The 23,508-nt window shown below is 44.4% G+C and overlaps 1 protein-coding gene across 4 annotated transcripts in view; it reads left to right on the top strand.

Moving 5' to 3' along the window:
- The first annotated feature begins 20,801 nt into the window (after nucleotides 1-20,801).
- Nucleotides 20,802-23,508, top strand: part of myt1lb (myelin transcription factor 1-like, b) — a 146,601-nt gene continuing 143,894 nt past the window's right edge. For 2 of the 4 annotated variants that reach the window (XM_054797062.1, XM_054797063.1), the window contains exon 1: nucleotides 21,212-21,696. The gene's annotated coding sequence lies outside the window, so the exon portion shown is untranslated. Of the gene's footprint in view, nucleotides 21,185-21,210; nucleotides 21,697-23,508 lie in introns of those variants that run through there. The other 2 variants (XM_054797064.1, XM_054797061.1) reach the window with 2 other exon arrangements.

Here is a 23,508-nt window from a genome sequence, read left to right as displayed (position 1 = left end):
AGAATTTTAGAGTTTCCGGTTTCAGATCAACATTTCCTGTTTTATTTCCAGCTGCAATATCACTTCCCCTATCTAATTACCATTCTTCTCTCACGACATAGGAAGCTAACAAGCTAAATCATTGACCAGAGTTGTGGTGACTCACGTGTGTCCAAAGTGCGGCCCAGGGTCAATTTGCAGCCGTTGACTTGTTTTTTAGAGGGAACATTTTCAAACCTACTATAAAGTTTGCTGTGAACATAGCTGCTACTTTCACACGTAATCGACTAGAATATACTTTTAATGCGAAACCATATGCTTATCAAAGTCAGCCATGAGTTTGATTTACTTTAAATTGGAACAAAAGTTCCAAGTGAAATATTTTGCACTTCCCGGCAGTCTGGAATACTGCAATAATCTTCTTCAGATCAGGTTCTTGCCTGATCATTACTGATCGGAATCTGTGCTCTTTTAGGGGCTCTTTTGGATCGCAAACGACTCCTCACATGAATTTCTAATGTAAAAATATGATATCAAATGTTTCTTTTATTGTATGGCTTCAGATTACAATAAAAAATAATTAACAAAACCTTTCTTAATTAGACAAAGGTCAGATCTGATTATGTGTATTTGTACCAACTATTTAGTGAAACAACACATCAGCAAATATAAATGATAAGGTACACAACTAAAAAAACATCAAGTTAACTGTGTTCGCTAGTGTTTTTGTTCCTGCTGCTTGTTTTTTTTCACCTTTCCAAATTGCCCCCCCTCCCAAGTAGTGTCTACACATACAGCACCACGCATTTTGACCAATCATGTGCGGCTTTAACAGACAAAATTGGAGAAAAAATAACGATGGCCTGTTCACTTCAAAGAACCGACCCCAAGAGCCGTTTCATTGGTGAACGATCCATCACTGCAGCTCATCATCTTGCTAATGCTGTCTGAAGCTGTCATGTTACAGGAGGGTTTTTGTATATTTCCATCTTACTGATGTCAGAATTGGACTGAGCCACACATTAGCAAAAACTGTGACTGTTGTAATTATCGCCTTTTGCTATTTTCTGCGGTGAGATGCCCAATATCTAACATGTATATCTACCTTGATAGCTGCACAGCGGGCCGCCGTGCCAAATCCACACCTCAGCTTCTCATGCCTGCTTGGACTCCCTGTGAGAGCAACAGTGACGGAGCGGAAGAAGCGACGGGATATGAAGAAGGCGGGAGGAGCACGTGGGGGGGAAAAAAACGAGGATGGAGGAAAAAAGCTATGATTGCCAGACAGCATGTAGCCGGTAATTACTATCTTGTGTTCTCTCACTCTCTCTGCCATTCACACCTTCCTGTCTTACAAGCCTGTGAAGGTTAATGGCAAGTTGGAAGCAATCGTCTAAATCAAGACACATGTACATTGCATGCGCTTGTAGATTTTCTGTGGTTTCAAAAGGACTCTAGGAGGTGTTCGCCCACCGCTAGAATTTCAGTACTCTTATTATTTATTCTCCAGACAATACTCGGTACACCTTCACAGTCTAATGAAACTTAATTCAAGAGCTGTGTCAAAAATCCACAAAGATACAGTAAGCATGAATCGCAACCAACCATAATTGCATCCTCCTGTAAGGTGAGAGGTTTCTTTGTTGTAGTCATTGAAGTTGATTAGTTGGCGTATGTGAAAAGCACATTGATGCACTTCTCTGTAAAAGGGTGCTTGTATTGCTTGGAAGCATTTTGTTACGTTCTAATGCAGAGTGAAACGTGAACCCCGGCAGCACAGACCGGACGCAATTGTTAAAATTCTAAATATCTTTAATCACAAAAATGGAAAACCTAAAGGAGGTACGTTGGAACAAAAGAGCACAGGGAAAATTAAAAACAAAAGGCACCAGCTGCTACTCGTGGCTCCGCCCAGCACCCAACTCTGGGAAGTCTGCGGGCACAGAAAACACAGGAAGTTACAGAAGCACATAAAAATAAGCACATTGTGACACATTTTCCACTGGGCATTCATTCTTTTTTTTAAATGTATTTTGTAGTTGGCAGTACGATGTTAGCACGTCTGTCTCACAGTCAGTTGGTACTGGGTTTGAACCTCATCGCAGGCCTCAGTGTGGAGTTTGCATGTTAGGTGAAACCCCTTGACCCTTATACTAGGTTTCCCAAAAAGAGAACCCAAATACAAGTACACTGCATCTAAAGGTGGTATCTTGTCCTAATTATGGTCGAGGGTATATGCTGGAGCCTCTCGAGAGGGGGTACACACCCCGGACTGGTCATATAGACACATACAGTGGTGTGAAAAGGTGTTTGCCCCCTTCCTGATTTCCTTTTTTTTTTTTTTTTGCATTTTTGTCACACTTAAATGTTTCAAATCATCAAACAAATGTAAATATTAGTCAATGACAACACAACTGAACACAAAATGCAGTTTTTAAATGAAACTTTTTATTATTAAGGGAGAAAAACATCCAAACCTACATGACCCTATGTGAAAAAGTGATTGCCCCCTATACCTCATAACTGGTTGGGCCCCGCCCCAGCAGCAACAACTGCCATCAAGCGTTTGTGATAACTACCAATGAGTCTCTTACAGCGCTGTGGAGGAGTTTTGGCCCACTCATCTTTGCAGAATTGTTGTAATTCAGCCACATTGTGGGGTTTTTGAGCATGAACCCCCTTTTTAAGGTCATGCCACAGCATCTCAAGACCACAGGCTACAAAAGCCATATAAGCTAAAAATGTTCATTTTCTGTCAGGCATTCACACTGTCATGCCCTCCTGATGGTAAAGCTAAGAAGCTTTCTCTTTTTCAACGAGGTGGGATTGTGGAGCTGCATAAGCAAGGCCTCTCGCAGCGTGCCATTGCTGCTGAGGTTGGGTGCAGTAAATCATAAAGATCCTGAGCATTATGGAACAAAAAAGTCAAGTGGTAGACCCAAAAAGTTACACCTACGCTGAGCTGGAGGATCCGATTGGCTGTCAATCAAAACACAGGGTGGTCTTCCACCCAAATTCAGGCCCTTACTGGTGCCGACTGCAGCGCAATAACCATCAGACGGCATCTGCGGGAAAAGGGTTTAAAAAAACAAATTCAAAGACCTCGTCTCCTTCAATGCCACAAAAGTGCCTGTTTAGACTTTGCCAGGGAGCATCAAACATGGGACACTGAAAGGTGGAAAAAAGTTTTATTCTCAGAGAAAAAATGGAACCTTGACGGTCCAGATGGCTTCCAAAGTTACTGGCATGACAAGGAGATCCGCAGTGGAGGGGGGGTCCATCATGATCTGGGGTGCTTTTTCATTCAGTGGAACACCGGAGCATCAAGTGGTGCAGGGTCGTCAAACGGCAGTGCTTACGTGCAGATGTTGGACCGGGCCTCCCTCATGACTATTTTAGTTTTAATTGTTGTTTTCAATAAAATTACTTTTTCAAAGTGCTTTTTTTCCTCACTCCCCCTCCTTGTTTTTGCATATTGTAGCTCTACTTAAAACCTCATTAAGATCCAAATGTGCAAAATGCAAATTCTAGCAATTTTTCAACTAGTCTTAAGATTTTGATCGTGTGTGTGTGTGTGTGTGTGTGTGTGTATGAACAGAGTTTTATATGGGGGGGGGAAAAAAAACTTAATATATTGCCTTTTTTGCTGATATCCAATATGTCGATATTGTTCAACTCTCAATTTCCGATACCGATATCAGCCAATACCCATATGTGTGACATCACGTATCTCCTGTGGTGGAATGAACACACATGTGTTGTGAAGCTAATGGATACTGCATCAATTGGCTTCTCAATGTGGCTGTAAACAACATTGTACAACATCTCAGAAATACTTGCGATTAGGCTGTGAAATTTGTTTTAAAAGTCAACAGCTTATCCATTTACTTTTTTTTTTTTATCATCAAAAAGTCCAAGGAAGAAAATCAAGTGTTATCATTTTCATGTCGGCCTAGCACTCTTGGTGCAGCCGCACGCTGTATTCATTTCCACGCCACAATACAAATTACATGTGCACAGTAATTGCGGGTCAATCGGATTTTTATGAAATTACATCTGCAAATATTAAAATGAATTTACACTGTATATCGTAGATAACGTTTTTTTTAATTTATGGGTTTGAAAGGCTTAAAGTTGTACTTAACATTCAAAGCCATTGTATGCGTCAAGGTGGTCCAACACTCCACTTGAGGTGGTCCAACACAGTGTAAATCTGATACAAAATTCAAGAGGAAGAAGTAATCTACCTACGGGATACGGGAGCCCATAGGCCTATAAAAAGCATTATGCTTATCGGCTTTCATTATAGGGAAAAATCCTGTTACCGATATTGACCAATTTTACATTTTTATGCCAATATCGGGCCGATATCCGTTGGCTGATATTATCAGACATCCCTAAAAAAGTGTCCCCACATTACATTTCCTTTCAGAAAACCATTTCATTGAGGGAGTTGCAATGCTGCTTCTGTCCACCAGAGTTGTTTTTGTTATTGGGTATCGTGATGATGACTCTGTAATTACCAGAGGTGGAAGAAGGTTAGTGTTTTGCAAGTCTCAAGTAATTCTCAAGTCATTAATCCTCAGTCTCAAGTCAAGACAAGCCAGTTCGCGTCCCGTCCAAAGTCATAGTCTTGTCATTTTTGAGTCCCTACAAGTCATAAGCACTGTTAAGTGTTTATCAAATAAAATACCATGACCTCATAAACTACGAGTACAAATTAAATTCTGTTGACATATCCCGGAGTTAATAACTGCCACTCTCCAGCAGTCTGGCGCTCGTAGAAATGTAAGCCAAACCCTTGTTGTTTGTTCTTAAACAAGATTGGACTTGGCATTCAATGAGGGTTCCGAGTCAAAGTCCAAGTGGAGTTACAAGTTGTCAAGTCGATGCCAAAGTCATCAAAATTGTGACTCGAGTCTAACTCAAAACCAAGTCACTTGACTTGAGTCCACACCTGTGATGCTAATATGGCAATGTAGCCAGACCCGTGTTGCACCCCGTACCGGGCCACTTCGGGCAGACAAACATGATAAAAAACCTTCATCCTGGACCCTGCAGCTATGAAAATAAGTGTTAAATCAGTATTTCAGTCAGAACTGAGCATTACTATTTTTGTAAAGGTTGAGCTTTGATCCAGATCTCGTGTATGATAATTGTTCAGTAGAAGTATTACTACTTGTGCATTTGTCATTGTGGCGGCGGGTGAGTTTCATGCATTAAAATAAGTTGGCGTGAACTTGCATTCTTGCTGTGAGGCTCCTTCAGGGTAACTTTTTCCGTTTAAAGACGATAATGATTTTGCGGGGGAGTCATCATTCTTCAGTATCAAATCATGCTTTGGCGCTTAACAGTGTGTGTTCAAGTGGTTACAACAGGACAGCCTGAGATTCAAAGCAACCTCACTGAGATGCCCTGATATCTTCTTGTCTCCCACCCACTCTCTCCCTCCAACTGCTCTTTACCGGTGTTCCCAACCACACACTGGATTATTTTTGCCTTTGCTTTCTCCCTACCCTTTCTATCCCCTACCCTTTCTTTTCCCCTGTCCCGATGCCTGTCTTAACTCCCATCCATGTTCCATCCATGCTTCATCTCTCTCATCATTTCTCACTTTCTTAGTGACCCACTCTTCAGGCTTCGCTACAGAAGAGCGTGTCCTCTCCTGCCTCCTTCTGTCCTCTCACTTGCTCATCCCCAATTTCCATCCGTCTCCTGCCCCTCACTCATTTTTATTACTGTCACAGGAGCCTTTCTCTCACTCCGTGGCTGCATCTTCCGCTGCGTCTGTGTGTTTATGAGCAGTGCTATATCGAGAGCGTCTGGCAGGCAGACACAGAGGAGGGAGAGGGGGCGAGAGTGCACAGTGAGGCAACAGAGAGAGAGGAAGAGTGATGGAGGAACAATGACCGACAAGGCAGGCAAAAATAGAGAGAAGGTTACACCTCTTAGACAGCAATGTGAACTAAATTCACCTAAAAAAAAAAAAAAAAAAAAAAAAGTTGGCATATTGACACAATTAAGTCATTTTACATCAAATAAGTAGTAAGATTTAAAACATGAAATAGTAACCATGTATGTATTCCTTAGTGGGTACGGTAGTTGGAGTTCAGCAGCGAAGCTGATGTAGGGGGAGAAAGTGTTACTTTTCCTGCTGGTTCTGGAAGCTTGATTCCAAAGCAGCACCCGAGGGCATGAGGACACACTGTGGCAGGATGAGAAGCATCCTCTGATGCTGCATGCTCTCCACGGGCACTACTTACAATGGATAGACTTGTCAGCAGAGAGTCTGGTATTGGTGATGTGTTGGACAGTTTTCAGAACCCTTGGCAGTGCCTTTCAATTATTGGAAACTTTGCCCAGTTTTTTTGTATGCCTTAGGAATACACCACCTACCTGCGTGCCTTCTACTACTCGCCTGCACACAGGCTAAGGGCATCTGGTGCAGATATGGACATGATGGATTAGTCTGGGTTTTAACCAAAAATATAAATATATACATGGGGCCGTGCATTGTCATGCTGCAATATTAGGTGATGGTCAACAGCAATGGGCCTCAGGATCTCATCACACCATCCATAAAATGCACCTGTGTTTGTTGCCCATAACATGCCTTTCCATACCATAACCCCACCGCCACCATGGGCCACTCGATCCACAACACGCGTGCATTTTATTGATGGAATATCTATATGATATTTGAGACAAATGGTGGTCACACCAGATACTAACTGGTTTTTGGAACACCCCCTCCCCCCGACGACCCCCCCCTCCCCCAGACCTCTCCCTATACAGTTAAACTCTACATCTTGACATGCCACACCTGTGAGGTGGATGAATTATGAACGCTCGATAAAACAGATTTAGACAGATTTTTTTTTAGCAACATTTGAGAGAGAGAGAAGCCTTCTGAGTTCAGCTCATGAAAAATGGGGCCAAACACAAAAGTGTTGCATTTCTATTTAAAAAAAAAAAAAAAAGCAAAAAGGACATGATTGGGAAACTTCCATACATATTACGTGGCAGAGAAAAAGTGTCTGCTGGGCTACCAGCTCTACCAGCTCAAATTTCACAAAAATCCTCTCAAATATACTTCTTATCTACTTTTCAAGAGTGTTGTTACTGCCACAGAGCACTGTGACGCACACAGAAGGAAGAGAGATGAGCAGAAAGACACCACTTCCAACGCATTTTCTCTTATATAAATCTTTAATAATAATAATAATGATGGATTAGATTGTATATAGCGCTTTTCAAGGCACCCAAAGCGCTTCACCATGAAGTGAACCCATTCGTCTTGCACTCCTCAATCACACACTGGTGGTGGTTAACTACATCTGTAGTCACAGCTGCCCTGTGGCTGCCGATCTGCGCCCACGGCCTCTCGGACCACCACCAAACATTCATTCACATTCATACACCAGTGTGGGCAGCACTGGAGGCAAGGTGGGTGTTTGAGTGTTAGACCTCCAAAATAAGATACCTGGTTGTTCAGTCTCGTAATTTTAATAGCTGGGTTTTTCCTCTTTGAGTGCAATTGGTGACGTCGGGCATTAGGACAATAGGCAAATACATGAGTTTATAGTAAAATAGGGTACAAACAAACTCATTAATGTGTCACAGGTACATTTTACACACTATCCAATCTGGCAACCCACCTTTTCAAACCAATTCACCAAAATGGCACAACCTCTACCTCCCAAAGAGCTTGACAGAGCCAACCCAACTTTCATTGTGACATCACCCCACTTGCCCTGTCCCATCACGGGAAGGTTTGATTCACAGGACTGACAACCTTATTATGCGGCACACTTATTATTGATATTATGCCGCAGAGGCACGGTTGCCATAGTCACAGAGCGAGAGACATTTAATTTTCTCTCCTCCATCATCATTATCTATGGGGCCATCTGTTGTGGAAAATGAATTCAGCCTCATTTGCATGACTGATAAGCAGATTCTTTATCTGTCCCACAGAAGGTCATATGCCATGGATTTGGGGGGCTAAAGGGAGAGCGGGGGTATGTGTGTGAAATGATGCATGCTTTTACCTTTAGGAATAAAGTACATAGGATCATAGGATGTGTGTGTCTGAGTGTCTGTTAGAGCTTGGGTGTGTGCATGTGCCTGCATAATCCATGGACATGTGATGTTTATGTATGCCCTCTTGTTTATACCCATGCCATGCCTTTGTTCTGCTGAATTTGCATAATGTGTGTGCGTGGGTACCCACTTTTATGACTGAATGCAGGAATTTTTAATATGAATGCATAGATTTCCACAGCACCGTGCACTTCTTTGTTGATCATTTATTTTGAAAAATTGATATTTGGTCAAAAACATGCTCAAATATTCATACGGTAGAGAAATGTATTGTATTTAATATCAATCCTCACTACAAATGTCACACCTGACATATGACCTTTTACATTTTGTAGGGGAATAGCAAACACAAATTCACATGCGTTCTTGTTTCCGCCCACGCAGTCAATGTAAGTCCATTGTTCACTCCTACTTTAAGTTACTAGAGGCTAGTTGGTAACTTTATTTGACATTTTGGAGTTGGCAGACACTGGAGTGAGTCTGTAATTGCAAATTTCTACTGGGCCTCAGTCAGGATATTAGTCTCCATAAACTTCTTGCAGCTACAGCATATGAGTTACACACCGAGCGCATCCTGCTGGGAATCGTATGAATCATTTTGGTCAAAGAACACCTAATTGTAATTGTTAGTAATGTCTTATGCAATGTCTTACCAGCTTTCATATGTCATTGCCATATCCATCCAGTCGTTTTCTACCGCTTACCCTGGTCAGGGTTATGGGGAGCTCAGCTACCTTTTGGGCGGAAGGGGCCTCCACCCTGGAATGGTATTTCTATTCCATTCACAAAATAAAAATGCATTCCTACAGTGATTTGGCCAAGGTATGACTGGACTGGATTTGGGTTTACCTACATATTGTTACGTTCTTTCTTTATATTTGCAATTGTCCTCCTCAGATGTCTGTTGTGTAGCACTTAATGTCACACAGTCAAGCACACTGAATACTGCAGCCGTGAAGCACTGTTTAGTGTCGGGTTTTAGATGGGTGAAGTGCTTTTACCTGCTCTCGATCCTCACAACTGCAGTAAGACCATTTCAATGCATGAATGTGTTACTATATTGGACCAAATATAAGACGGTACTTTTTTTTTATCTAGAAAAAAAATGTGATCTTCTGTCACAAGATCTTGCAAGATTCAAAATCTGACAAGTTCAGGGGAAAAAAAGGTCTCATGGGCACTAGAAATGGGAAGAGCATAAATGAATGAATCACACCATTAAAGAAAATGAACGTGATAATGTGGCTAGCCTTAGTATAATGCCATGTGCATGCCTGACTGTTATCCTCCTCTCACCTCCAAGCAGGAAGGACTCATGCGTTCATCACCTTGGCGCGTTTGGTCCATAGAACAACGGCATGAATGGAGTGAGCCTTACTTTGGTCAGTCATACAGTTTCTTTGTCTCGGTGGGTGGAGGCGGGGCCGGTATCATACACACACAGAGTGAAACATAGTAGAAATTAAATTAATAGACTGCAATATACTGTCACATTTTTTTTTTTAATTGCACTTTTCTTACAAGTAGTGTTAAAATCCTGTCTCGTCTCGTGACACCCCTAAGAAAATGCTAGAGGTTTTAAATGATGATGTAAGTCTAATGTGTGTCCTACAGTCAAGGTCTGGAAACTCTTTCATATTTTATCTTATTGTAAAAATTGCAGAATGTACAAATAAGCAACACATCAGCATGTTTTGGAACACAGTATTTGTGTTTCATCACATAACAATGTATTTCATCATATAATTTTTTTTATATACTGTATTTATTTAAAAAAAAAAAAAAAAGGATTCGTCTTATATTAGGTCGGTGCGATAATCCATTGAAGATATTGAGTGTGTGTGTGTGTGTGTGTGTGTGTGTGAATTCCCAAGGCGTTGTGTGTCCGTGTGTGTGCTGTTCTTTCAAAGCCACTCTGTAACACACACACACACACACACACACACACACACACACACACACACATATTCTGTATTAAAGCAAACCATAATGTAAGGTTAAAGCTTGTTCTTCCTCCTCCCTCTAACTTCCATCGCACCAGCAATGCAGCCTTTCCTCCCTGAAGGTATCACTCTTCGTCAGTCTTTCTGCTCTCCCTTTTTCTCACACCCGCTCGTCTCCCTCAGTCCTACTGAACAACAAGCCTTCACCTTCTCCCACGCTATCATCTCGAGTCCCACATTGCACTTTCTCTTCCTCCTTTCCCTCCCTGGCTCTCTCCTGCAAATTGTTTGTTACTCTGCAACCACAACACCTCTAACCTCAACAATATCAGTCTTCCAGACTCCCTCTATCCCTCCCCATCACAGGTTGTCCTTCATTACAGTATGTGTACACTTTTATCGGAACAACAGTGTGTATGACACGATGAGTTGTGCAGTGAGAAAAGTGCCTGGTGAAGTCGGTTTTGCTATGTTTGTATAAGTGTCTCAGCAAACTTTCCATAAAAAATAAAGAAACGTCTTGATTATTAGCAGTGATTTAAGGCTTTTCTTGGAAATGGAATTTAAGTATGTTATATTTTGCATATTACAAACAAAATATATCATGTGTGACTTAGTGAGTGTAAATTTATGGAAAAGAACCCACGGAAGACATCATTCCTCTCAAAGAGCAGAAGCACTCATTTGTTGGATTCCACAGTGTGTTAATGAGTCTTTACTGATTTTGAATTATAATCCTGAGAGAGAATGGTGGCCGTGATGATGATGATGATGATGATGATAGTGATGTCTTTTGGTCTTTGTCAGTGGTCTTTGTCTGTTTGACCATGATGAAGTTCAGCGGCAGGGAGCTGTCCATCAGCACTCACTCACCTTTCTTCTCAGGTCCCATGCGTGTGAAATGACTGACTATTGTTATACACTGATAAGCAGTACTTGGTCTACATCCTAGGTTCCCAAAGTGGGGTACGCACATTTCCGTAGGAGGTATGTGAATAAACCCCTCCGTGAATCACCACCTTACCGTGGTGGAGGGGTTTGTGTGCCCGAGTGATCCTAGGAGCTATGTTGTCTGGGGCTATATGCCCCTGGTAGGGTCTCCCAAGGCAAACAGGTCCTGGGTGACGGGCCAGACCAAGAGTGATTCAGAAGACCCCTATGAATAAACACACGAGGAGAGACCGCACCTCGCCCGGAAGTGGGATACCGGGGCCTCACCCTGGAGCCAGGCCTGGGGGAGGGGCTCGCAGGCGAGCGTCTGGTGGTCGGGCTTTCACCCGTGGGACCCGGCCGGGCTCAGCCCGAAGAAGCCACACGGGATCTCCCCCCCGTAGACCCACCACCTGCGGGGGCAAGCATAAGGGTCCAGTGCATTGCGTTTTGGGTGGCGGTCGAGGGCGGGCACCTAGGCGACCTGGTCTTCGGCAGCCAAATCTGGTTCTTGGGACATGGAACGTCACTTCTCTGGCGGGGAAGGAGCCCGAACTTGTGACAGAGGTTGAGACATTCCGACTAGATATAGTCGGACTCACCTCGACCCACAGTTTGGGTTCTGGATCCAAACTCCTCGAGAGGGGCTGGACCTTGTTCTACTCTGGAGTTGCTGCAGGGGAGAGGCGGCGAGCTGGTGTGGGCTTATTAATAGCCCCCCGGCTCGGTGCCTCTGTGTTGGAGTCATCCCCGGTAAACGAGAGGGTCATTTCCCTACGCCTTCGGGTTGGGGAAAGGGTCCTGACTGTCGTTTGTGCGTACGTGCCAAACGGCAGTTCAGAGTACCCAGCCTTCCTGGAGTCCATCAGAGGGGTGCTGGAGAGCTCCCCAACTGGTGACTCTGTCGTTTTGCTGGGAGACTTCAACGCCCATGTGGGCAATGACAGTGTGACCTGGAGGGGCGTGATTGGGAGGAACGGCCTCCCCGATCTGAACCCGTGCGGTGTGATGTTGTTGGACTTCTGTGCGAACCACAGTTTGTCCATCACAAACACCATGTTCCAGCATAAGGATGTCCATAAGTGCACATGGCACCAGGACACCCTAGGCCGCAGGTCTATGATCGACTTTGTAGTCGTATCATCAGACCTGCGTCCGCATGTTTTGGACACACGGGTAAAGAGAGGGGCTGAGCTGTCAACTGATCACCACCTGGTGATGAGTTGGATTAGATGGCGGGGGAGGATGCTGGACAGACCCGGGAGACCCAAACGTGTAGTGAGGGTGTGCTGGGAACGTTTGGCAGAGTCTCCTGTTCGTTGAGTCTTCAGCTCTCACCTCCGGCAGAGCTTCTCCTGCATCCCAGGGGAGGGCGAGGATATCGAGTCCGAATGGGCTCTATTCCGTGCCTCCATTGCTGAGGCAGTCGAACGGAGCTGCGGCCGCAAGGTGGTCGGTGCCAGTCGTGGCGGCAAGCCCCGAACCCGATGGTGGACACCAGAGGTCAGGGCTGCCGTCAAGCTGAAAAAGGAGTCCTATCGAGCATGGATGGCTTGTGGGACTCCTGAAGCAGCTGACGGGTACCGGCAGGCCAAGCGGCACGCGGCTTCGGCGGTGGTCGAGGCAAAAACTCGGGTGTGGGAGGAGTTCGGTGAGGCCATGGAACACGACTTTTGGTCGGCCTCAAAGAGGTTCTGGCAAACCGTCCGGCGCCTCAGAAAGGGGAAGCAGTGCCCGGTCCACACTGTTTACAGTGGGGACGGGAGCCTGCTGACCTCGACTGAGGATATAGTTGGGCGGTGGAAGGAATACTTTGAGGCCCTTCTCAATCGCACTGACATACCTTCCCTAGAGGAAGCAGAGACTGAGGATACGAACGCGGACAGTTCCATCACTGTGGCTGAGGTATCTGGGGTAGTCAAAATGCTCCCCAGTGGCAAAGCTCCGGGGGTGGACGAGTTTCGCCCTGAATTCCTCAAGGCTTTGGATGTTGCGGGACTGTCTTGGCTGACACGTCTCTTCAACATTGCGTGGAAGTCGGGAACAGTACCTCTGGGGTGGTGGTCCCCCTTTTCAAGAAGGGTGACCGGAGGGTGTGTTCCAACTATAGGGGGATCACACTCCTCAGCCTCCCTGGGAAAGTCTATTCCAGGGTGCTGGAGAGAAGGGTACGACCGTTAATCGAACCTCGGCTACAGGAGGTGCAATGTGGTTTTCGTCCTGGTCGCGGAACACTGGACCAGCTCTACACCCTTGCAAGGGTCCTGGAGGGTACTTGGGAGTTTGCCCAACCGGTCTACATGTGCTTTGTGGACCTGGAAAAGGCATTCGACCGTGTCCCTCGCGGTGTCCTGTGGGGGGTGCTCCGGGAGTATGGGATTGGTGGCGCGCTACTACGTGCCATTCAGTCCTTGTACAACCGGAGCAGGAGCCTGGTTCGCATTGCCAGTAGTAAGTCAAGCCTGTTTCCGGTGAACGTTGGCCTCCGCCAAGGCTGCCCTTTGTCACCGATTCTGTTCATAATTTTCATGGACAGAATTTCTAGGCGCAGCCAAGGTGTCGAGGGAGTCCAGTTCGGGGGCACTAGGATCTCATCTCTGCTATTTGCAGACGATGTGGTCCTGATGGCCTCATCGAGCTGTGACCTGCAGCGTTTACTGGGACGGTTTGCATCTGAGTGTGAAGCTTCTGGGATGAGACTCAGCACCTCCAAATCCGAGGCCATGGTTCTCAGTCGGAAAAGGGTGGATTGCTCCCTCCGGGTTGGGAATGAGGTCCTGCCCCAGGTGGAGGAGTTCAAGTATCTCGGGGTCTTGTTCACGAGTGAGGGAAGGTTGGAGCGTGAGGTCGATAGGCGGATCGGCGCAGCGTCTGCAGTAATGCGGTCGCTGTACCGGACCGTCGTGGTGAAGAGAGAGCTGAGCCGGAAGGCAAAGCTCTCAATTTACCGATCGATCTATGTTCCCACCCTCACCTATGGTCATGAGCTTTGGGTCATGACCGAAAGAACGAGATCGCGGATACAAGCGGCTGAAATGAGTTTTCTTCGTAGGGTAGCGGGACTCACCCTAAGAGACAGGGTGAGGAGCTCGGTTATCCGAGAGGAGCTCAGAGTAGAGCCGCTGCTCCTTCACATCGAGAGGAGCCAGCTGAGGTGGCTCGGGCATCTAGTCCGGATGCCTCCCGGACGCCTCCCTGGTGAGGTGTTTCGGGCATGCCCAGCCGGGAGAAGGCTCCGGGGAAGACCTAGGACACGCTGGAGGGATTATGTCTCACAGCTGGCCTGGGAACGCCTCGGTGTCCTCCCGGTGGAGCTGGAGGAGGTGGTCGGGGACCGGGAAGTCTGGGCTTCCCTACTGAGACTGCTGCCCCCGCGACCCGGACCCGGATAAGTGGAGGAAAATGGAATGGAATGGTATGTGAATAAAAATTAAAACGGCTTGGCTACATTAGTGTCGAACACTGACATTTACCTAATGTGCTTGAACGCCTCATGTGAACAGCCATGGCTGCCGGTAGTAGCTAAGTACAGTGCAGAAGACAGGTGACAGCATGAAGTTGTTCATTGTGTGTGTGTGTGTGTGTGTGTTTAGATGAACAAATACGTAAGTTTGATGATGACGTTGTGCATTAAAAGTGTTTAACCTTGAAGATCTTTCAAGATTGATATTGTGTACTAAATGGGAGCTGGTCTGCTTATGTGGTGCTGTAACTTGTTAGTGTTTTATGAGCTGTCATTTGTTGAATGGATGCACTGACTATGTTAGAAAGACCCCAATTTTGCGCGAAATGTATGCTTTCACCAATAATGTGTCTTCTTCGGGTGTTGTGGTCGCTTTGTGTGACGCAGATTGAGACTTCCGTGTGTGAGTTTCTCCCACGCTGCACAGACAGACGTGTATTTTCTATTCTTCCCTTCACCGAATGTTAATGCTGTGTGTAAATGCACGGAGGTGAGCTTTAATCATGATAGCTCTGTGCTGCTGTGCAGTTTTGCTTGGTGCATCGCCTCATGCTGTATGTGCTCAGATGTCCATTTGGCTCAGTAACAAGCCTCGTATTGAATTCTGTACGTTACGTGACTTTGTTGTCGTAATTTATAATCATTACGTCCCATGTTGTTGCACACAAAGCACTGCAAAAGAGTATAAAGGTCACAGTTCATCACATCTTAACACAGCTTGTCACCATTTAATATAATGTAACATTGAATTAATAATCATCATCATTCATAGAATAAATACACCAAACAAGACAACTGTAAAAGCGTCTGTTTTAAATTAGTAGCCTGTGTGTGCAGTTGAAAAATAAGATGATTTTTAATAGAATGTCATTGTAAATTTAAAGGGATAGTTCGGCTTTTTTGACATGAAGTTGTATGACCCCCCCATCAGCAGTGGACTATATCAACAGTGACATACCCCCTCCCGTTTGGTCCCGTGGGTCCAGTTCTGGTCAGATTTCCATGACTAGGAACGTAGTTCTGCTTAGTTGCTGAGGTCCTTTTTAAGTAAAGAGTTTGGCTTCTCAAAACAACACGCGTTCAATAGAGTAAAACATTTGCATCATCAAAATGCCTCCTCAAAAATAATCAGACCTCAGAAATCGCTCGCCGTTATGTTTGTCTCCCACCGTGTCACCTCTCCATTTGTGTGTGATGAAGAAGTTTCGCATCTTCATCCACGACAGAGCGTCACGGCCATCTTGTTTACGTGTGTTCCGCAGCGGAAGAAGATGCGAGCATCTTCATCACACACACACACAAATGGAGAGGCGACTTATCTTCGTCATTCATATTGAAGTCTGAGCTGGTGGACTCGATTACTGAGTGATCAAAGGCAGCTCCCACATAGTAAGGCACAGCCTAAATCTGTTTACAAACTATGGTCGACCATCTTTCTAGTGTCCATGTTTCCGATAAGGGCTCATTTGGTCACAGTCCCTAGGAGGAGTGACACGACTCCTGGTCTGTGCCCTGAAAAGACCAAACAGGTCCACATCCTGTGTGTTTTCGAACATGCGTTCTGCTGACTTTTTTTAAACGTCCTGTCATGACGGACATCTCTACCAAACTTCATGACAATCCGTGAAACGAGTGGCAGGGGCAAACGTAGCAAAAAGTGATTATGGGCCGGTTTAAGATAAACATGTTGATGCATGCTAGGATGTCATGATTGTATGAGCCAAGTGTACCTAACGACAGTGCACCAATTTATAATAATGCAATTATTTCATTTTCTTTGTTTATTTCATAGAGTTTGTTTGTTGTTTTAGATATGAATTAATAGTGCTGAATTGGCATTAACATAGCTATGTAAGAAGTGGAAATTACTAATATCGGATGCCCAGAAGGCGTCTGCGTCCCAACCCACCAGAGTAGTTATCATGTCTTCCTCAACAGCCTGGCAGCATTGTTGCAAATAGCTGTGTTTGTTTTTGTTCCGTTCAAAAATACTGCGGCATGCCATTTGATTGGTTTTCTGTCATGGGGAAGATCAAAACAATGTGCCTAATATGCATGTATACAGCAAAATATAGACCCACACTGTTGAATGTTATTCTGAATACTTTTGTGTAAAAATGAATTGATTTCAATATTTTATCTTTTAAAAGCTTGAAACTATAGAAGTTTTTCCAATAAACAAGCAGCTGCTGCAAATTCTCCCCTTACGGTGTCGAAAAATGAATAAATGAATGAATTATAACGATAACTCAGGGATCATACGAGAATTACATTGGTTGCGTATGTGGGGCTCATCCATGCATATGAACCAAAAATACCAACAAAGGTTAGCATTTTATTTTGCAAGTTAACGCAGTTATCCTGATGCTTCTGGCTTACTGGTTTCCATATAAGCTGTTGTTGACATAACCAAGACAGAACCTAACCATTGCCTGCACATACTCTATACGTGGGTAGGATTCTACTCGGAGACATGAAAATGGGCAAACATAAAGGATTTTAGAACCAACTGCAGTCCATTCCATTCCATTTATTTTCATGATATTGTAGCGACAGGAGCGCATCTAGCTGTAAGTTGTACTTCTGCTTTTAAATGGCTGATTTGTCATTGTCATTCCACCGACATTACAATATCTTATACTCGTCTAACAATGCTTCAGCGGTAATGTATGCAATGTAGTGGTATGTCTTCATTACAAAGACGGTAAAGCTTCTGTATAATGTGCAAATCTTTGCTCCCGTGGTTAACAAACTTAAAATATGTGTGTGTATGTATATGTATGTACAGTATATGTATGTATGTATGTATGTGTATATATATATACACACACACACACATACATTCATTCAGTGGTGTGAAAAAGTGTTTGCCCCTTCTGATTTCTTTTTTTTTTTTTTTTTTTTTTGCATGTTTGTCACACTTAAATGTTTCAGATCATAAAACAAATGTAAATATTAGTCAGTGACAACACAACTGAACACAAAATGCAGTTTTTAAATGAATTATTATTATTGTTATTGTTAAGGAAGGAAAAAAAAAATCCAAAGCTACATGGCCCTATGTGGAAAAAGTGATTGCCCCCCCCCCGTTAAAACATAACTTAACTGAGATTCATTGAGATCTATCAGTCTGGAAAAGGTTATAAAGCCATTTTTAAAGCTTTGGGACTCCAGAAAACCACAGTGAGAGCCAAATGGCGGAAACGTGGAACAGTGGTGAACCTTTTTCGGGAGTGGCTGGCCAACCAAAATGACCCCAAGAGGTGACAAAAGACCCCATAACAACATCCAAATAACTGCCGGCCTCACTTGCCTCAGTTAAGGCTAGTTTTAATCAAAAACAGCCTGCATGGCCGCGATCCAAGATGAAAACCACAGCTGAACAAAAACATTAAAGCTTGTCTCAATTTTGCTGGAGAACATCTTGGTGAGCCCCAAGACCTGTGGGAAAATACTCTGTGGTCTGACAAGACAAAAGTTGAACTTTTTGGAAGGTGTGTCTCCCATTACATCTGGCGTAAAAGTAGTAGCTGCTTTTTCAGAAAAAGACCATATCAACAGTAAAATATGGTGGTGGTAGTGTGATGGTCTGGGCTGTTTTGCTGCTTCAGGACCTGAATAAATGTAATAAATGGAACCATGAATTCTGCTGTCTACTAAAAAATCCTGAAGAAGAATGTCCGGCCATCTGTTGGTGACCTCAAGCTGAAACCAACTTGGGTTCTGCAGCAGGACAATGATCCAAAACACACCAGCAAGTCCACCTCTGAATGGCTGAAGAAAAACCAAATGAAGACTTTGGAGTGGCCTAGTCAAAGTCCTGATCTGAATCCTATTGAGATGCTTTGGCATGACATTTTAAAAAGGCGCTTTATGCTGGAAAACCCTCCAATGTGGCTGAATTACAACAATTCTGCAAAGATGAGTGGGCCAAAATTCCTCCACAGCGCTGTAAGAGACTCATTGCAAGTTAGTCTAAATGCCTGATTGCAGTTGTTGCTGCTAAGGGTGGCCCAACCAGTTATTAGCTTTAGGGGGCAATCACTTTTTCACACAGGGTCATGTAGGTTTGAATTTTTTTTCTCCCTTTTAATACAAAGTTTCATTTAAAAATTGCATTTTGTGTTCAGTTGTGTTGTCATTGACTAATATTTACATGTGTAGGTATGTAGGTATTTGTTTGCTCTGAAACATTTAAGTGTGACAACCATGCAAAAAAAAAAAGAAATCAGGAAGGGGGCAAACATTTATTCACGCCACCGCCTGCATTGTGCATACATTGGTTACCCAAGTAGAATCCAGGTCAATTCTGACATGCTTTTATTTTGAAGCTTACTTTGCACTGAACAGGAAATCAGTGTGTGCACATTTTAATGCTGTGTAACTTGACAAATGTGCGGTAATAATGAAGTTTACAGTATTACAACACATGTCGACATCAGTGTTGCCAGATGGGAAATGACAAATGATCATACCACAATCTTAAAATGATCGTATTTGGAGGAAAACGATCATACCTGCTTGATTCGACAATGCTCAGGACCATCTGCTACAGTGAAACATGACCACAGACCACGTATAGTATAGCTTATAATGCAGTTTTACATTTAAATAAACTAACATCAGTGGAAAAAACTCCTCTGGCAGAGTAACGCCCCCGCCTGGCTGTAAAGAGGCACAATATCAGGCGCGGTGTAGGATGTATCCTGTTTGAGGTTGCTAACAGCCATGTATTGAAAGGGTGAAATTCCATTATGGAATACTTTATGGGATTTTTGGAATAATTGAGGGTGAAATACAATACAATAATCATCGTACACTTGGCAACGCTGGTCGACATGCTGTATGGATGGATTTTTCATTGAAATTATCCCTTTTGGGCCTCAAATTTGATGTTGACAAATGGTCGACCATGTACTTGTATACCAACAACTTAAGCGGGCACTTTTTAGTAATAAGAAGACCACGAGCTGGTGATGGGTTGACGACATAAGCGGGACCAACTTAAGTGTACGTACCCTTCTTCCAACTGTATGAACATTTTTTTAATGAACATTTTGATCATCTAGAGCGGCATGGTTCAGGTGGTAAGGTGGTTGTCTCCAAGCCTGAAGGTTGCTGGCTCGATCCTCCATCCTCCTGGGACCATGTTGAAGTATCCTTGGGCAAGATATGAACCCCCCCGGTCGCTCCTGATACTGCGTCATCAATAGGCAAATGTGGTAACGGCATCAAAGCGCTTTGAGTACCTTGAATGTAGGAAAGCTCCATACAAGAGAAAGTCCATTTGCATTTTACGGTACATTTAAACGTAGTAAGTCTTAGTGCTAAAAGTGTACAAATGACTTAACCACTGTTGGTATTCAAATGCTATCACAATGGTGCAATTCTAGGCTGATTTTGCATTTCATGGTGTGAACATCTCAGGTTTTAACTGATAATTATCACTCAGGGCAAAATGTGGTGAGTATGTTGGCCTCACAGTCAGGAAACTGTGTTCGCATCACCTTTGGTGCATCTGTGTAGAGTTTGCATGTCCCCCCCCGCCCCCCGGGTGTGCGCGTGCTTTTCTTCGGGTACTGCTGCTTCCTCCCACTTCCTAAAAACATGCATGTGAGGCGAACTGGAGACTCTAAGTTGTCCATAGAGGGAATGGTTGTCTATATGTGTCCTGTGATTGGCTGGTGACCAGTCCAAGGTGCACTCGGCCTCTTGCCCATAGCCGGCTAGGATAGGTTCAAGCTCAAGTGGTATAGAAAATGAATCATCAGCCAAACACTTGGGAAGAGTTGGTGATGCTCATGCTAAGGCTCCGCTTGGCATCAAACGTGATGATGATGGCTTGAACGTGGATGTTCTGTACAGTTTTCCATGAGATATTTCTATTCTGAATGATACAACATCAGCGCACTTCAATGTAGTGGTTCTGCTGTATTTTGGGGCAGTGTTTGGCCTTCACCAAAACTAATTGTTAGCCCGTCAACTATTAAAGCAGGCGTCTGTCATGCCTCTCCAAATGTAGCCATGCCAGGAGAAATACCATAATAGTGCAAAAGACACCCTTTTTAGGGTCCAATCTGAATTAAATGCACTGCACATGTTTCATATGAGCCCACCCCCCCATCAGTTCTTGTCTGCCGCTCTATCCCTCCCTTCATCCCTCCATCTCTTCCTGGGCCCATGGGAAGAAGAGACTCTGGGAGCAGACAGTCTGCAGCCCTAAATATATGTATAAGAGCGAGAAGGGGAAGGGAGGGCACATTAGCAGGCAGAGGAGCAAGAGAGCGAATGAAGCGGAGGAAGGAAGGAAGGAAGGAGGGAGGGAGGGAGGTAACATATTGAGTGTTGGAGGACATGCATGCACATTGCAGCGTGTACAGAGAGAAGCAGATACTCGGGGAGGGAAGGGAAGGGGAAGCAAAGCAGTTCAGCTTGAGAAAGGAGAGAGAGCATCTGGGGTTTCTTCTCCCATCACGCCTCCTCCTCAGAGCAAACACATGCTCACACACACTCTGACTCTCTCTCCCTGACACACACATATACATACACCCCCCCTCCAACACACACACACACGCACACACGCACACATACAAAGACAGAATTGCTTTAGGGTATACCAGTCGGCTTTGGCAGTCCTTCCCTTTGTTGTTTCAGCTATTGGTTAGTCTCGGCGGCAGCGTGGCGTGCGCCTCTATCGTTGGGGAGGGGGTTTGTGTTTGTGGAGTCTACCAGGCAGTGTATGAAGGATGCAACTAACAGGAGCCGGGTAAGTCCACTCCTTCCTTCCTTCCTTCCTTCCTTTCCCCTGCCTTTCTTCCTGCTTGCATCTCTCCATTGACTACATGCGGCTCTCATCTCTCGCTTCCTCAGCCTCTTTCTCGGTCTGCTTGACACCGTCTCCTCCCAACTGTGCTCTCTCCATCCCTGCTTCCTCTGCTCTCTCACTTTCTCACTCGCTCTCCCCGTCTCCCTCTCTCCAGGCTTTGCCTCATTGGTGTGTCCTGATTCCCTTTTTCCATTAGGCTCCAGGCCCATTGGTCGCCCGCCTTCCAACCATTATCTCCACTCCTCCACCACTCTGTCATTCTGTCTCCCTCCACTTTGCCTTCTTCTCACATTCTTCTCACACTGAAGTCGTAAAAAAAAATGATTTGCATGCAGCGCGAGAGCAGAAGTTTGCAGTGAGCAAACTGAATTGGGGGAGAAGTAAAGGGAAGACTGTCAGAAAGGAGAGGAAGTGCATTCTGGAGAAAAGTTTAAAGAGAAGACTGCAGTTTGGTAGGTAACTTGTACTCCTTTACGCTGCCTTTTGTCATGGATGAATGACATAATGACTGTGTAGGTAAACAGAGATATTTACTGTGTATTACTAAAAGTAACAGATGGCTAAGTTAGTTGGTTTACTAGTTCCAGTCTTGTGTCGCTCACTTTCTTTGGAAGCACATTGAATGGAGTGACGATGAGTAATGTGGATTTAAAAGTTACTTCATATTTAAAACTTTGCTCTCAAAGTTGAGTTTTCCTGCTGTGGTTAAGTGGACCCTCCTGTAAATGCAAATGCTATGCACCCCAATCATGAATTCAGTTTTGCAGAATCTGAGTGTTTTTAATTGGTAAAACGACTGTGTAGTGCGTTCTGCTGTCATCCGAGGCATGACGGGGTGTGTGAGGGCATTGTTTAGTAGTATGGAAGAAGCTGTGAGTACCAGCAAATGATTAAAAGTAGAGGAATATAGACGATGTCTGGAAAAGAAGAGGAAAGCAATGCAACGCTTTCTACACACACCGTGTTTTTTGCTTTGTGTGTCACGGAAAAGGACAATGCAGATGTTGTTGTTGTTGTGTGACTGTTGTGCTCCTGATGGAGGTGTATACTGTACACACACAGCAGAAGGATGATGCGCTGCAACATGTTTTATTCTCTAAAGATAAACAAAGTGAGCTGCTTATGATTTCTCTCCCTTGCCCTCCAACTACTGTACTGTATATTGCTTATGCGTTAAAACAATGGAGGGTTGCTTTTGTGCTCGTTTAATGTGGAGTAGAGGTTATGGCAAATGAATATACTGTAGCAACACCAGCACAATGTAAACTTGATGGATTCCAAAGTGAAAGTAATGCATTGTATGGAAAATAAGTGCTTGCTCTGACAAGGTTTTACCCCGTCAGGGAAAAACAAAAAAAAACCGAATGGTATTGTTTCATTTAGTCCAGCTTCTTTCCACTCAGCACAGTCACCATGAGTGGACAGTTGACTTGGTGTGTTCTTTGGGTCCTGCTTGGTAAGGAGGAGAGCCCGTGTGTGTTTGTGTAGTGCCTCCACAGGGCCTGCTATGCTTTGCTGAGCAAACGGCAGACAGGAAGACAGGCCAATGTGATTAAATTAGAGAGGGAAATCACACTACCCTCCTTGTACTGAGAGCAACATTAGAGCGGGAACCCTCCACCCCCCCACCCCAACCATCTCTCATCTCTTTCCTTCTCTCCATGTTCTCTCGCTCTTCCCAGGCCGCTCACTATCACAGCTGTCTGGTTAGAGCTGGGGGGGGAGCAACAAATGTCCTGATGCACTGCAATAAGTGCCACCGCTGTCCTTGACTCCCCACGTTATGCTGATATTCTACATGAAATGTTTTCAAGCAGATATCATAGACGGGTAGAAACTGGGAGACAGACGGTGTATTTGGATGAGTGGCGGTGTTCACTCCCGTCTTGTGTGGGAGAAGAAGTGGTTCCCTTCTTCCACTGCAGGCTAATGAACGGGCTGCAAAAAGCCTCTTGGGGATCCCCTGCATGCCACCGGCAGCAGGTGGCGGAAGTTGCCGGTTAGCGAGGATGTCACATGCGTGTATTAGCCTTCGTATATGACTGATACATTTTCTGCATAAAAACACCACTATTACTCATTTCCATATTGTGCGATATTGGTGCCAAATCGGTATTTTGGAAACGGTGTCGAACCGGTACCTGAAGGAAAACGTACACATTTTGTCCAAAAACTACATCTTTTTATTTTTACAGAATTTTGTGATATGCAGTTTGAGCAGAATAGTAATTTAAAATACGGAGATATTATTTTATGTATATTAT

Source organism: Dunckerocampus dactyliophorus, chromosome 13, assembly GCF_027744805.1.
Source record: "Dunckerocampus dactyliophorus isolate RoL2022-P2 chromosome 13, RoL_Ddac_1.1, whole genome shotgun sequence".
NCBI classification, from domain to species: domain Eukaryota; kingdom Metazoa; phylum Chordata; class Actinopteri; order Syngnathiformes; family Syngnathidae; genus Dunckerocampus; species Dunckerocampus dactyliophorus.
Note: the sequence above shows the minus strand (reverse complement) of the source record. Positions and strands in the feature narration are given on the sequence as shown.